Genomic DNA, 16,744 nt, shown 5'->3' on the forward strand with positions numbered 1-16,744 from the left:
TCATCCCTTGGTTAACTTTCCGAATGAATCGGATATAATTCAGCTCTAGTTCAGAAGTTATAGATCCACTCCAGCATGAACCTGACCTAACATGTCTTGCAACCTAATTAGCAAAGCCTGCAATGAATGAGCAGATATATCCCCAACCGATAAAGTGTTAGAAGCAACAGAACTAAATCAGACTGAGTCCGCTCACATTTACAACAGCAGTCCAAGTTCAGAATCAGGGTATAACCAACCCTCCCTCACAAGCAATTCCCCAACAAGAAACCCTCTATTCAAATTAACATAATTAATACTACAACTGTTAGAAACAACTCACACCTGTTGGAGAATTCAGATTACCACAGAAGCCTTGCAACTGTGTAACAAATTTTCCTCCTAAACAATTTCTTTTTGACAGAACCTTTAATACTTAGGAAAATTGTATTTGCTTTCCATGGCAAGCACTGATTTTTAATGAAAAAACACATGTGGTTACCTTTAATTTTGTATTTAGAAATATTGCTGCCGAGTCCCTTTGGAGCTGTAAGGGAGATGCCACCTCTTTCATCTCTCAGACCACCACCTCTGTGCCGCAATCCCTTTTGAGCAGCATGTCAAAGCCGTTGATCGAGGTCATGATAGGGAACATGTTGCAACTCAGAAGAAAAAAAAACATGGATTACATGGATATCTCTTTTTGACCAGCAACCATCCTCACCACCAATTTAGAACACTTTTTTGCTTAAGTTAATACTAACATATTTATATAGTATTAAAACATATACATAATATAAATATATCAGTTATATATTTATATAGTAACACCAATTAACATAAAGGTAATAGTGACAAAATTTTAGTCTTGACACCTTCAGAACTCCATATTAGTATCTGAGCCTTGCTATCAGTTTCCTGCTGCAACTATGAGGAATTAAAGCATTTATCTGAAGAATGTGTAAGCACAAATTCTTTGGTCGTTGTAAGGCAGCATCTCAATAGAGCAGTGTGAAAGCAGGTCAATTCTTTGCAGAAAATCTGTGAAAACTGGGTTCTCGACAAGATCTGTTCTTAGAAAAATGTTTAAAAGCTTGTTGAAGGAGAAAAAAGATATCATTAAATGTGGAAGACTATAGAAGCAGATACTTTATACTGACTCCTATGTATTACATGGTAGTTTTGAACTGACACAGATTTTGATAAACTAGAGAGCAGCCATGTTGCCAATACAACAAATTTATGCCTTTTTGCCCCATTTGATCAAGCATAGCTGACGCTGCACTGCACCACAAGCTAAACTCTGCTGGCCAGTGAATACAAAAGGCAGAATGAGACCGTGTGTGTTAGAGGTTGAAAAATCAGGTAAATAGTGTAGTCTATTTCCCCATGATCTGACTGAAGACTAGATACAGGAACAGAAGGGAGATTATTAGTTCTCCTGATTTCTTGTATGGACCTGCAATTTTGTTTACAATCCAGCCTACAATGAGGAATGATCTGTGAAGAACAGATGTCTATCGTCTTATTTTACTATTCATTTTTTATTTGAGACTGATACACCACAAGGAGAGACAAGAATTTTTATGCCTTCTAAAAGGCCATAAACTGAAAGATTAAACCAATTGAATGATTTAGCCCAGAGAAAAAGTGCTCAGAGAGAAGTCAACTATAAAAGGCTGTGTTAGTGAGTCTGGCACAAACGTGAGAAACCCAAGGAGATGTAGGCACAAAAGGGTGCCAAACCACCACTTTTCCTTTGAACAGTGAAATACCATAAGGCAGAAGAGTTTGAATTTGGGGCATCTGCAGGAACTCAGGAACACCACTGCCTCCCACAGAAGCAACACACCAGCCGATCGCTGGGAAGAAGGGTCTCATGGCTTTTCATTCCTACCAAGTTCTTGGGGGAGAGAAACTGCAGTCTGGCACACGGGCAGCTGCTCCCAGGTCTCACTACCCACATTTCATGGGCTACTTTTACACCACACAGGGCAATGGCTAATTCCCTGTGGGTACCTTATACCATGTATTTCCTATGATTGGAAAGTTTTCCTAAGTGAGGTGCTTTTCCCATCAGTCATTTCATCCTTGTCTTGAAGGCAGTGGCAGCCAAAGATTACAATGGAGACAACAGCGTTACTTGCAAGGACACAGGAAGACAATCTCTGCTCTTCCCAGCAAGAAAATAAAACTTGTTTAGTCTATTAGACAAGGATATGGTTTCTGGATGCCGTCATGGCTCTGCAGACATCATTGCAAGCTAATTCATTTATAGACAGAATATCCACCAGGGCTTTCTATTGACCTGGAAAGGCCATGAGATGCAGAGCACTAAAGAAAAAACCTCCTGGGGCTCTCACACATGCCCATTACAGCAGCAAATCAGCCTTTCGACATTCACTGGTTTAAGTTTATCTCTCTCTGCTGCATATTGTGGTGGGTCAGCTGCACGCTCATGACTTATTACCACATCTCAGGTGAAAAGGAGTGTCCTTTCAAACTATTTCTTTTGTTAATCTGATGATGCTCTTGCACTTTTCCTGTGTTCAACAAAAACAGTAAAACACGTGCAAGGCAAAGAGTCTGCTCTTGTTGGTAGTCACAGAGTCGAGCACTGAGGTTCGGTTTTTAAGATGATACATTTTTTATTGCTGGTAATAAAAGCTAGAATTACACATGTTAAGGTAATTAAATCTCATGCTTCCAGGAAAAATGCCTCTGTCTTACTGATAGTTCTGGATATATGATTTATTGAACAGATGTATCCGTATCAGACACTACTGAGCACAGAACAGTGGCTTGATGAATCTATTATGTCCCCTGAAGGGGAAATCACCACTCTTTTGGTTTGTGCTAGTCACAAGCTACATTAGCATAACAGATCAGACAGAGCAGAAGGCAACTACTGCTCTGGGAATAGAAGGCCAGGATCACATCCAAACTACAAGGCTTATTAGTGGAACAAGCAAACATCAAATCAGCATCTGTAGGACCTGATGGGATTCACTATGGGATGCAAAACTGGGAGTCAGCATATTTTCTGGCATAGATCAAAAAGTCATTAAAATCAGAGATGTCACCAGAAGACCAGAGGAAATCTAAGTGTGGTGCCAATGATAAAGAATGAAGAGATGAGAGTAATAGACCAGAAAATTTGGCTTCTGTAGCCGTAAAAATGTAGGAATGAATCTTTCAGTAGAGATAAGGTGGTTATTAAAATAAATCCAAAGGGGCAAAATGAGTGGCAAAAGCTCAATGTTTTCCAATGCCAATCACACAGGAGCAGCTATGACCCTCTGATTTCTTTTTTGTTCTATGGAGTTGACCAGTAGACATTGACTTTATAATGGTCTTTGCCATAAATACCAGAGAAGAGCACAGTAAAAATTATTTTCAGAGGAGAGGGGACATGATAATAGAAACGCATCACATTTTGGATGGGTTATGTTAAATTCTTGTATGTATTATTTATCACAGAAAAAGTCAAATTAAAGTATCTAAACAACTGGAGGACACAGATGGAGATCAGTGTAGCAAGCAAGAGTCATGTGGCCAGGGCTGACAGGAGCAAATCTACAAGGCAGTAAAAGAGACTTTTTTAGCTTCTTCTTTCTTACTTCTCTTCTACATATTAGAAAGCCCAAAATATAGGTGAATCCACTCCTCTTTCACCAGTAATTATTGCTCTTCTTGAGCTTTCAGGCTTTCCTGTATCACAATGGACAGAATTATCAGGAGGCCAGTGAATCATCCAGTATTCATTTATGTCCTCCACTTCTTCTGACAATTATTATTAAAGGGGAGATGCTGGGGAAAATATATGCACTGAGACCTGATTGCAAATGGTATGAGCAAGTTTTATTACATTACATGGGCACATTCCTAATAGGAATCCATACTTGAAGAAAAATTAACTGAGCTGGTGAGTGAATCAGTATCAATCTTCTCCATTCTGCAATATTAATAGAAATTACAAAAGACTCATGCTAGAAATCACTTTTGGAGACAGAAATGGATATTGCACTGCTTAAATGGATGTTCCAGGCAAACAGACTATTTTAATCATGGTGTAAACTGCTGCCTTTTTGAAATACTCAGCGTAAACCTTAAGGGCATCCTCGTCACTAGGACATATGAGTTATGGTTCTGCATCACCACCTTCTAGAAACACATCATCAGAGGTCCTTTTAGATTTTAAGCACTCATTTTTTTTTATTATTGGAAAGGAATAATGAGGCATTATTTTCCTACATATAATTTTATCCAGTGGCTGGATCCAGCCTCTCCACGGATGTTTGCACCACACAAGGCAATGCCAGTAGGAGCTACCTTTGCCTCAATAAAATTACATTTATTTATATTCTTATATCAACCAATGATTATCAAGTACTATTGTGGCAAGTTCCACAAGTATGCCAAACTCATGACAGCTCTGACAGCTGCACACAGAATTGCTACTATGAGGTGATCTCCACATATGTAAGAGAGAAGAGCCTGTAAAAGATATTCAAATGTACTGATAGACAATAGATAGGCAGAAGCAGAGGTCTTGACAGTATTTCTTGCTAGCAGCAGGTGTAGGTGTAGAATCATTTAAGGGAAGAAGCAAGTCAAGATGGAAGAAGGTTTCTGCCGGAAGACTTTTTCCAGAATATCAAAAACATTCACAGCTTTTCCTTATATAGTACTTGAAGCCACTAGGACAATGCAGCTCGTTTGCTGTCACAAAAAGCAGGAATCTGCCTGCTTCAGAGGCTCAGCTCCAAACTGAATGTTTCTCAAGTAAGTTGGTGCAAGATAACATAGACTAAATGGCTAAGAAACAGAAAAAGGCAAATTTACTCATAATAGAAATTGGACCAGCTTCCACATCTCTGAATTTGCAGTGATTTTCAGCAATGAGACCTCCCTCAACCAACATAATAACCTTTAAGAGGGGAAAGGTGGCTGGATGTTTGGCCTTTTCATGATGCCAGAACAGGTGAAAGGACGTCTCCCATTTTGCTCTGGGGGTGAGCTGCTAGGAAGAAGACTTGGAACCACATAAATTTTGCATTTACTGCTGCTTAGACAAGACTTAGGTTCATCAAGCAGGAGGCTTCAGATCGTGATCAAATTTTATCTAAGTAAGTTTTTTTCCCTAGGAAATCTTGAACAGTCCTTTGTGATTCTGCTGGGTAATTAATGTTTTAGGGCTGGGGAGATGAACTAACATGGAAATATCAGAAAAATTATAACCTTAGGTAACACCTGGATCATGACTCATAGACATTCACCTCCAGAACATAAATACCTTTTTCCTGTTTTCTGTTTGCCTTTTTTTATCCCTTGGAAATTCCCAGTGTTCTGGATCAGTTACTTCTGCAAGAGGATGTCTTTTAATACCTTTTACATTTATGTTATTTTAGGCTAAGAAGATTTTCTAGGATGTGCTTAAGTTGAAGCTTCTTAGAAAAAAAGGGGAATGGGCATAGAGTGGGCATAGAGTAGTTCTAGTTACTCCAACCCATTTTTCTCCTTGGGATAAAATAGCATTTCATGACCATTCTGCTGGGTTGCCACAACCACTCGTTTCACCTGGTCTGAAGGGACACTGTGAATTGAAAACAGGTTGAAATTAATGACTGGCTAACTTAATGTGTTACCTTTATGTGATTACTGCACATTTCTGGATAGCTGAGTTAACACATTACCTGCAAATAAATTTTTATTTTTATGGGATTGTCGTTAGCATCTTATTGTAAATTGAATTGAAGCTTGGAGCTTTTTGCAGGTTGCTTCTATTGTTTCAATCTAAACACTCACTGCTAGATGACACCTGGGAAGGTTGTGAACTACACTAGCCTGGTGTAATTCAAACCTTTGAACTACTAGAAGTCTGCAGCCACCATGAGGGAAGAATCTTCATCTAGAAAAAAACACTGAGAACACAAAGACTGGGAGATATTGAGATTGCAATACCTATAAAGGCAATCAAAACAGCAACAACGGAACATATTTTAAAAGCAGTTGCTAGTTTTAAACATCATTTATCAGAACACTGGCTTGGCTGGGTAAGGAAAAAGTATTAATCAAACCTGCCTTATGGGATTTCAAACAGCATATTTCTTCCCTCACATTTGCATGCTATTAAAGACATCTGTGCTGATTTGGATAGCTTCTGTTATCCCAGCCCTTACCCAGTCCGTTGGGTGTGTCATGGCAAGGGAAGGGAGAGAAAATTTTTTAGCTCACTTTAAGAAAAAAAGCTCATGTCATCATGTTATTATTTTATTTCTTTGTCTGTGTCCTACTCTAATCACATTTCAATGTGTTGTTCAAATGTGGTAAGGGGTTAGAACTCTCTAAAATAATTAAATTCATGTACATTTTTGCCTTTTAAGTGCTCGGATGAAAGGAAAGGCTGAAACATAAGTTTCACATCTTAGGAAATGCCAAGCACATAGGGGAGAACAATACCAAACACTCCAGTCGTGGGTTACTTCAGACAGAACTCACAAACAGCAAATTCAAGGGCAATCAAGCCTCATTAGCTCTGATTCTCCCAGAAATGCTTCTTTTTTACCTCCCTTTTTAATAGGTACTTATTTTTACAGCTATTAAGGTGTGCTGGATTTCACAAGACTGACTGAAGCCTGTTGAAGACAGCGTGAGTGTGTACACTGGCTCCAAAAGGGTTTGGGTCAAGCCCTAACACCGCAGGGGATGACAGATTGCAGGAGCCGGAGATGTGTCTTTGTGAAACATACAGTTTGTTTCTGCCACTGCTCTTTTATTGTTAACATTAGAGAAGGTTTATATATCACAATGGCAGTCAAGAGCAATGGCAATCAAAAGGTAATGATGTATTTCCAGAAGCTAGAATGTGGGGGCTTTCACACTGTCTACTTTTAGGGCTTCTAACTTAACAGTTTAGTCTTGCTGAGTTTTATATCCCCCTGTTGTTAAAAAGCATTCTTGCCCTCTCCAGAGAGAATATTAATACAAAACCCTCTATGAACTAAACTTTCAAATGGATTTCTTTCTCTTCATAGACCAGAAGAAACTTAGATGGGGATTCAAGATGGTGGGAACTTTGCCTTGAGAATTTGGCACAGCTCCTGAAGACGATGAGAAAGAACAGCCTCCATAACTCATCCTTGTGTGGCCTCCCTTAGTAAGTTTTTAAGACTCAGGCAAGTTGGTTTTTGATACTCCACCTTTTTATGTGCCTGCCCCTGGGTATTTAGCATGGACACAAATATTACAACCAGCCATAAATTCACTCCCCTCCTCCCAACAGCCAGCTCTAGGCTTTGGCTCACTGAGCTCCTGCCATAGAGTATTCCACAGGCACGCTATGTGCTTTTACTGCTTTCCTTCTAACCGTTGGCAATCCATATATTTACTGAAGACCAAACAGCTCTCTATTTTGACAAGCCACGTTAGCACACGTCTTCATACTATCCAGCAAAAAGACGTGGTCATTGGTTATCAGAAATGAATCTTCAGGCTACACCTAAGTTCCTGATCAGCAATATCCCACAGTGCTTACCCTTTCATCATTGCCGCCGTGATTTCTTGCACCTGTTATACAGAGTAAAACAGAAATGAAGGCTGCTAAGTGTTCTTTCCACCCTCCAAACACAATGCACATCAACAGAAGTTCGTCACTACCTTGTCTGCTGATACCTATTGCCGGCAGTTCAGTTTGGAAGGGGCCACCCAGGCTTCCTTCTACTGACTGCGTGTGAGACTGGCAATACTCAGCCCCTTTGAGGTCAGGCCGCTCTTCCACTATCAACAAGTCTAGACCTGCCTCTTTCTAATTCAGACTTGCCAAGATCTCATCTCGTAAATATGCAGGAAGAAACCCTGCCATCAGAAATCTATAGCCAACATCTTCTGTAGCTACTAGTAGCTGCACAAGTGCAAAACTGGTCAAGGAAATTTGAAAATTGTTCCCTTACATAACAGAAGTCACATAAAATGTTATACTGCTTGCACACTGGATCTGCTACTCATTTATGTCACTGCCAGTGAGGCTAGGACTAGGTCTGTAATCACTGATGGCGTAACTGAGCAGAAGTAATCAAGTGCCTGTTACTTATGCTAGTGATTCTAGCTGAGGCTAGTCCTGCAGGAAAATAAAACTCCACTTGAACAAGAGTGACACATGACAAGGTGCTATACTTCAGCTTCCCCGTGTGGACAAATTACAGAAGAGGCAGGAAGGGGTCTGAAGAGGTTACCTAGTCTAGTCCCAAGTGCTATCAGAAGTATTTACCTCTGTCTAAACTGTTCCTAATGACTTCTGTTGATAAAAATTCCAGCCTCCCTAAGTAATATGTTCCCTGTGTCACTCTTACAAGCCCTTATCTACAAAATTCATGCCATCAGTCTTAACAGATCTATATAAAGGAACAAAGAGTTCTCACATGACTAGGGTCGCATGCCAAATGGAATAAGAATGCAGTCATCTGCCAGTTAATGTGATCCTGCGGGTAACCATCAAGGTGCTGAGTAATCTGTACTCTGACTGAAGCCAGAGACTGTTAGAAGGAGCCTTGTTCTTTGCAAAACTTGTCTCCCAGAGAAAGAAAATAAAATCATTTGGCACGTCTCAACTCAGGACTGTGTTCGTTTACGCTGCCTAGAAACAGCCAGCAAGGAAGCAGAATTGTGACAGATTACTGTGGCATTTCTTGTAGCACCAGTCAAAATCACGGAATCACAGAAGAGCTGAGGTAAGAAGACACCTCTGGAGATCACCTTGTCCAACAGGCCCTGTCTAGAGCAAGGTCATGTAGAGCAGGTTGCTCAGGACCGTGTCCAGTTAGGTTTTGAATATCTCCAAGGACAGGGACTCCACAAGGTCTGTGGGCAACCTGTTCTAGTCTTCAATCATGCTCACAGTAAAAATGTTTTTTCTTATTTTGGCAACATCCTAGAAAGAGGATAAGCAATTGATCTGAATTATTAAAGGGATTGGTTATAAAAATGTCTATAAAAAAAAGCTAAAATAAAGGAATATTTCTGCCAGTATATTAGTGGGATAAATCACAGCTAAAAACCAAGTCAGAGCTGCAGGGTGTCAGTAAACTGAGAGTTATGCACTATCGGAAGCAAACAGCCTGGAAATCTATGGCACAAATAATACTCTAATACACATGCTGACCCCAGAGAGGTTTCCTTCTGTTATGCTCAAAATCTTGTTTATGGGCAAAGAGTAACACACCTTATATATAAAGACAAAATTTTATTCTTAATATAAATGAAATCTTAACAGTCTAATTCAAGAATCATTACTAGTCTGGATATAATTAACACAGGAAAAGAAAGAACACATAGTAATACAGTTAGAAATCTCAATAATGGCAATATTACTATGTAAATTGTAACAAACACACTTAGTTTTTATCCCTTTTTTTCTTGAGGTTACGCTCACCCTTCTGTTGATCCTCTGGTCTTAAAATCAGTAGACTCAGGTTGCCAGAGAGCGTAGACAGAGAGTCATTAGCTTCTGGATTCCATTGCCAGGAGGAATATGATGTACACATAGATGGTTTCTTCTTCTTCCCTCTAGGAGCTACCTGGGGTCATTTTTGTCTGTTTTCTAACATGCTTTTACACATTGGTTTTTCTTCATTGGTTTCCAGCTCCACGTTGCATCTGAATTTACAGTATTTGGTGCCTTATAAATACGTTAGATACTATTTCTTTGTGCTTTTTGTTACCCCTAAAGTCTGCTTGGTCCAGCTGTAGGTCTGCATTTCTTTAACCAACCATTATTGAGTTGTTTATAGCCCCATCTCTCATCATTCCATGCCTGTTGTCTGCACCACATACATTGTCTCCACTTCTCAAGGCCTTTGCTCTTGTACCAGATCTGTATTTCTCTACAAAACATCATTGTGCTAGAGTCATAAATATTTCATTTTACATGAAATATTTTATTTACATATCGTTACTACAATCTACATAAAAATACAGTGGTACCATGAAAAGATAAAGAAGTGACACAATTTAGCCATTGACATCTGGTCAACAAGAGAAATTGATGTCTGAGCTAAATGAAGTAAAACAAAGCTGCAGGCAGGTCAAACAAAGTTCAAGGCCGAAAAACCTCCCTCCCGAGGACTTGCAAACTCTAGAAACCCTGTGGCTGTAACTAGCGATGGTGTATTACAGAGCTACACAGGTACACTTTGGAGGGGACGATTGTGCTTCTGAGGTGAAAGCACATCAGGTTCGGAGCTGTAGCAGGTCCTCTTTGAACTGCATGCTAGGGCAAATTCCTTTTTATCTTCCTCAAGATGCTAGTAATGGAGGCATCTGACATTTCAGTTCTGATACCTCTAACTATCATACTTATACACAGGTTTGAAATACAATCCTAAAAAAAAAAATAATCCATTTCCACTTGAACTGTCTATACAGATTATGCTATAGTGACATTATGCACTTTGAGAAATAACACACTGCATTTGCCTGGGCTTAGGCCTAAATCTCTCTTAATCCAAATATTCTTGCAATAGAATAATGGGAGGTAAAAATCTCCATCTTCAGGTGTTTTCCATTAAGATTGGATGGCTTTTCAATAGATACGGCAGGAAGATAAAAATATCCTCTTGTGACAGTAAAAAAATTTAATTGTGTGGTTATGTCAGAGTGCATGATAGCAATGGTACCTGTCTGCGTTAGGACCTACAACTCTGCAAAGCTCAGTGGCATTATGCCTTTTGGCTTAATTCCACCTTCAACACAGAGGAGAAAAGAACATTTTTCTTTTTTATGTATATATATATATATACATACTGGTGAAAAAAAGGAAAAATACACTATTAAATACACACCAGTATCTTTCAGAATGCAGGTGGAATGAAAGGCTCAAGAAGAGATAACACAGCCAAGTCACTCACTGTCTTCAGATGTGCCTTAGTTTCCTCATTTCTTGAATTGGAGAAGTGACAGCAGCATGCTCTGCAATCAACTGAATAAAAGCAATACAAAATTTATTAATATGATCATGGATAGATTTTGTCCTTTGTGATTAGCTCCCCACTGGAAGAACCCTAAATTTCAGGACTGATACTGATCTTTAAAAGCTCCCACAAAAAAAAAAGAAATTCAACAAATAATTATTTTTTTTATTTACAGATTCCTATTCCCTGTGAATGTTTCTTACAGAATAGACAAGCTATATTTCTTCAGAACAAGAATAGGAAGTTTCAGAATATTGGTGTGTATACAGGCTCCATAATAAGTTAGCATTCCAATTATGGAAAAGTTTTTATAACAGTATAAGAGAAAAAGTTTCCCGATAGTAACATGTCAAAATAATAAAATATGATCAAAATATATTGCACAGGCACAGTTTTCCATCTGAAAATGCTGATTCCATGCGATAAAAACATTTAGCAATCATAGAGTGATTTTCTTAATTTTCACACTTTGACATAATTAAAATGTTTTGAGTTGTATCATTCTGACATTGAAGATTTATTATAGAACATATTATGAAAGTTAGAACAATGTAGATGAGTATAAATGAAATATTTTAGAATGTGATCTGAAAAAAAAAAAATCTCTTAATCTGAGATGAAATGAAATTGCAAAAATCACATAAATTACTGTGGGACAAAATTTTGCTCTTAAAGCCCATGCTAACTGTTCTATTAGTTTGTCACATAATGTTTGTATCTAGGAGAGTTACAGTAGGAAAAGTGAATCCAAATGTCCTCATAATAGTATTAGTATTGGTCACAAAATACATCACTTTCCCCAGATACCTAATTTACCTGGAAGAATAATCCTTCTCCTTTCATAGCTGTTGAAATTGCTTCTCCAGTTGCTAAAGTGCAACAACCAAAGACATTTCATTTTTTTTGCAACCAATGTTAATTAAAAAATGAAAGCTTGACAGTAATTTTCAGGCACTGACTAAAACCAACCACGATAAACACAAACTCTCTGAAGACGAGAAGATAGGAAACTTTTCATTTTAGATGAGAGGAAATTCTCCATTAGCTTTGTTCATTATCTTGGCTGGGTTCATAGTGAATTTCTAGCCTGTCAGGTGAATCTATGGAATAGGAAAATTCCTCCTGATTTCTCATATCCATTTTTTCTTGGTTTGAGGTCAGTGGGCTCTGGATCAGGGATCTACAAAGCATCTTGGAATGAAAGAAATGCAGGTAGAGTATTTCATAGGATAAGGCTGGCATAGTTTGAGAAGCTGGAACTTTGATTTCAGTTTGATCCAAAGCAACCCATGGTCCACAGGACTCTTTGTTTTAGCAAGCTTTGTATCAGACTCTGAAATTATATAATAATGCACAACTATGGAAGCAGTGAATTATTCCAAAATATCTCCCTTGCTTGAGACAGGCAACTGTCTTGGCATAAGGCTCCCCTTGTATTTGTTGATGGTTGTTTTGGTAGCCACAGAAGTACTGTAGAGAGCCAGGTATTCTGTGGGACACAGCTTTGTCGGATGATATCTCTTCCTTGCCCAAAACTGGGCATTTGAAAACAAACAGAAATAATATTTATACAAAGTTTTAAGATTAAATGGTTGGTCTTCTAACAAGAAAAACCCTTTCTGTTATATTGAGTGCTGAGAGAAAGCAGATGATTCTGGATCTTGTGCACATCGTGACCACGTTGTCAGCTTTTTATAAAGCATCTTGTACTGAAAATTAGCAATGGTACTATTTATATGCTATATAAATAGTAAGAATGGGATTTTCAAAGGTAACTCACTTGCCGAAATCCTGTTGAAATCCAAAGGGCCTATAGATCCATAGTATATATTTCTAAATACTTCTTTGCATATTAGGGAGGCATCCAGTCTGTCTAATTCCACCCATTCTGAGAAGTAATTATATTTCTTGTATTCGGTGCAGTCAATGGATCTGCTGTATCAGTAGACCTCCTAATCTAGGTGCTTAAGATGCATTCATATAACAGCTTAGACCCCTTTCAGCTTTATGGGAAATTGGCTTAGAGCTGAATATCCATACTTTTAAATGACAAATTTGTAAGCAAGCCTAAGCTATAAACAAGTAAAACTACATTTTGATTGATAGTTTTAAATAACAAATTATAAACTTTATTAAATTGAAGGTATTATAGTTACTAATTCCATTATAATATTTAAGTATGGTCTAATAGAACTATTTGTATTTCAATCAGGCCTTTTTTTCATGGGCAATGAAACAGGTGATATGCATCTACATACCTTTCACTATCCTCCTCAGTTCCTGCATGGTACAAGGAGACACCAATACACATTTGATCAGAGAAAAGAGCTAAGGTCCAAGTCCATTATCAACAGCAGAATAATGGCTCATAATTACATCTTTGATGACTGTAGTTTCATATCTATATTCCAATGCAAGATATATTGAGAATAAACCACGTGGACAAGAAGCATAATGCATAATAAAAACTACAACTTAACTGCTATAAATAGTGGGATAACTGGCGTAGCTAGAATATTAATATGGAAAATTACTGCTCCAGAGGAATAGACCAGGAAAGTCTGAAGAGTTTTGCTTTATAAAAGATATATATACTTGTTCCAGGTTCAGCAGAAAAAGAGAATAGACTCGCTGAAAGTGTCTGAATAATGATGACTAGAAGTTTAACAATAGGAATGTATCCCACAGTTTCTCTTTCTAGCTACCTTAGACTACCAAGCCAGAAAGATTAAGAATAAAGGTTTAGTCTGAGCAAACAGAAAAATCATCAGAAGCTGGGAGTAATGGAGATGCCAGCTAATACAGCAGAACTGGAGACAGGACGCTAGTCTTCTACAGTTTATTGCAACAACAGAAAATTGACAATGTGAAAGTAGAGGGAGGGTAAGGTGGCACTGACCATTGAATAATGGCATTCTTGTCTAAGGAGAGGAAAGAAGGAGAATAAAGACAATAGACATCAAGAAAATACCAAACTCAGAGAATTCATAAGTGTGGGAAACAAAAAAGACAGCTGTAGAATTAAAGCCACAGAAATTTAAGTCAGGTGTCAGTGAAATCTTTTTGACTATAAATGTTGTTTAAACATGAGGATAGATCATAAGGGAGATTTTAGTCTCTCTGTCTCTAGAGATTTTTAACAGCAGCTCAGAGAACCATCTGTCAGGAAAGACCTAGATATGGCTGATCCTTCCTCTGGAGTGGCCATGCCAGCCTTCCTGAATTCTCTCCCTATGATTTCTTTGATTTTTATGATCTGTGCTAATGAGCTTCCCCAAATCCTTCTTCGCCCTCTTTTTGCTGTCTTCTCCTTAGGGAATATGTCACGTGAAATAAAAATGTATTCCTTTCCTGGAGTCTCTTTTCCTCTCAATTCAGCAGTTATGAAATCAATACCAGTTAGACAGCAATAAAACCTTTCTGCCTTCCTTTCTCAAATCAACTCTGTTTAAAGAAAAAAGAGGGCTATTACACCACATATAAAATATTGATCTGAAATGTACTAAACCTGCATAATGGGTGAAAAAAGCTGAGACTTCTGTTTTGAAAAGGTCTAGCAGAATTTATTTTCATTTTGTTATATAACACTCTTGTTTATTGTCATTTTATTTTATGCTTGGAATATGGATGAGCAACCCTCAACTGATTTCCCGTAAAACAGAAAGCTGTCCGGGTCCCCCTATTGAATGCCCAGTTTTCATCGTAAAAAGAAATCTTTAAAATGTACAGTGTGCTGCCAGGCGACGTCTCTTTGTAAACACGTAGTTCTCAGTCCTCAATCCATTTCCCTCAGTTTCAACAACCCTCAATAGTATTGGAATTTAGGTCATCAGCATCATACCAGTCAGAGGGTGATTTTATTTGATCAGGAGGAAAAGCTGATAAGGAGGACTGTCAAATGCACCCTGGCAAGCCTTGCACAATTTGTGGCAGGCAGTCTCACCTAGCATGAACCAAGGTATTCAGTGTGGTAATTCCTTCCCACAGAACTTTGTGTTTTCAAATGTATTATTTACATAAATGTCTCCATCTAGCCAAAACAAGGTTGCAAACACATTATATTCACCACTAGCTCCAAAAATAAACTTAGTCAATGACTGTTCTGACCTCCAAATTTTATGTGCTTGGCTCTGGAGTGGAATTTAATATTAAACAATCATTTGAGAAAGCATTAGAATAATTATGGGAGAGATCCCCATTCTCTCCTACCCTGAACAACTGCCTTACTCAATAAACTACACAGCCACGTTCATGCTCCTTTGCTTCAGCAAGGCAATGAATCTTGAATTGTTCTCTGAAAAGCACTGAGAAGAGGGAATGAATTCCTCCTCCTGATTTCCCCTCAACCCCTGTGTGCACTTGGGTAGGCAAAGAATTTCCCCGAGTGATGGCAAGTGGGGAGCTGACGTCTGTCAAAAAGATAAAGGTGTTCTGCGTCCAAATGCTATTGTTTAAGAAGTAAAAACTCTTTTTCAACTGACTTTTAGAGGACAGCAGCAAACATCATTCCTCTTTGAATGGAGACTAGTCTTACCGAAGTGTGCCAGACTTGTTCTCTTCCTGAGAAAATCCCTCAAGGGAAGCAGGCACAGGAGTGTCTGCTCTTGGGATCACAGTCAAGCTTAAGCAGGACAGAGAGGCCAAGCTGCTCTGTAGCTGTCTGGGGTACATCAAAGTTAAAAAATTGAGACAGCCGCCCGGCTTACTCGCCTTCAGAATTGGGTGGCAACATAGCAGGACATTTTGGGATTGAATTCTACTTCAAACCCACTTCAGGATTGGACACTTGGATCCTTAAGCTGTAATCAGGACAGGACAGACAACAGCAGACTAGCTACTCTTGACTTTTCTGGCTTCCAATCAATTGAAATCTTTATCCTTAGGAGTCATTTTATGCTTTTGAGAGCTGCAAGAACTGTCGTAGATGTTACATGGTGGGGAAAAGTCAGCACTGTTTTGGATCGTGGCATAGGTGGGTCAATTCACAGCCTCACTAACTCGGAGAGTTTTGCTATTGGTTTTAAAGGTGTGATTAAAACTTGGACTTACTTTTACAAGAACGACAGAGTTTCTTCCTCTCTAAGAATAGGAGTGCTACTTAAAAATCTCTATGCTAGACAGAGATCTCAGCATGGTAGATCATAGCAAAAGTTTAGTTCTTAATCCTACAAAAACATACAACATGCTCAGCTTTAAGGATGTGAAGTGTTACAGAAGGGCTGCTCAGTTTGGACTGAGTTTTCCATTCTTTTCCATGCTGCTAATTGCAATGACCTGCTCTCTTAAAGTCTTCATTATTCAGTTTGCTCATTTTAAAGTGTGAACAGAATTTCTGAACATCGTAGCTGTATTATCAACGTAACTAAATTTTGTTTGAGGCTAAACTTGTACTGAGATCTTTGCCTGGAAATTATCATGTAAGAAAGGGTTGTCAGACTTGTAAGTATTAAAGTACATGGCCAGATTTTTAGAGAAGATAGGCATTATCCTTGGAAACTTGAGGTCACCAGAAACTTTCTTCCTCTGAAAAACACATGAAAAACTTTTGGTCTTTGATTACCCTTCCTTGCATGTGGGTTTGCATTTCTATATGTGCACAGTAATCCATAGTGTTTATGCACGCTCATGATCTCGCAGATTTTTTTAGACTTACAGAGATGTGTGTCTGAATACTGGTGAGCAGCACTGAGTCTTGGTAGATAATCAGCTTAATTTTCTTCTTCATCTGTTTTCATTTTTCTCATTTTCCCTTGACTCATCCCTCATCTTATTACAACTTTGTGGCCATTTATTGCAAA

Source organism: Accipiter gentilis, chromosome 19 (assembly GCF_929443795.1).
Source record: "Accipiter gentilis chromosome 19, bAccGen1.1, whole genome shotgun sequence".
Taxonomy (NCBI): Eukaryota; Metazoa; Chordata; class Aves; order Accipitriformes; family Accipitridae; genus Astur; species Astur gentilis.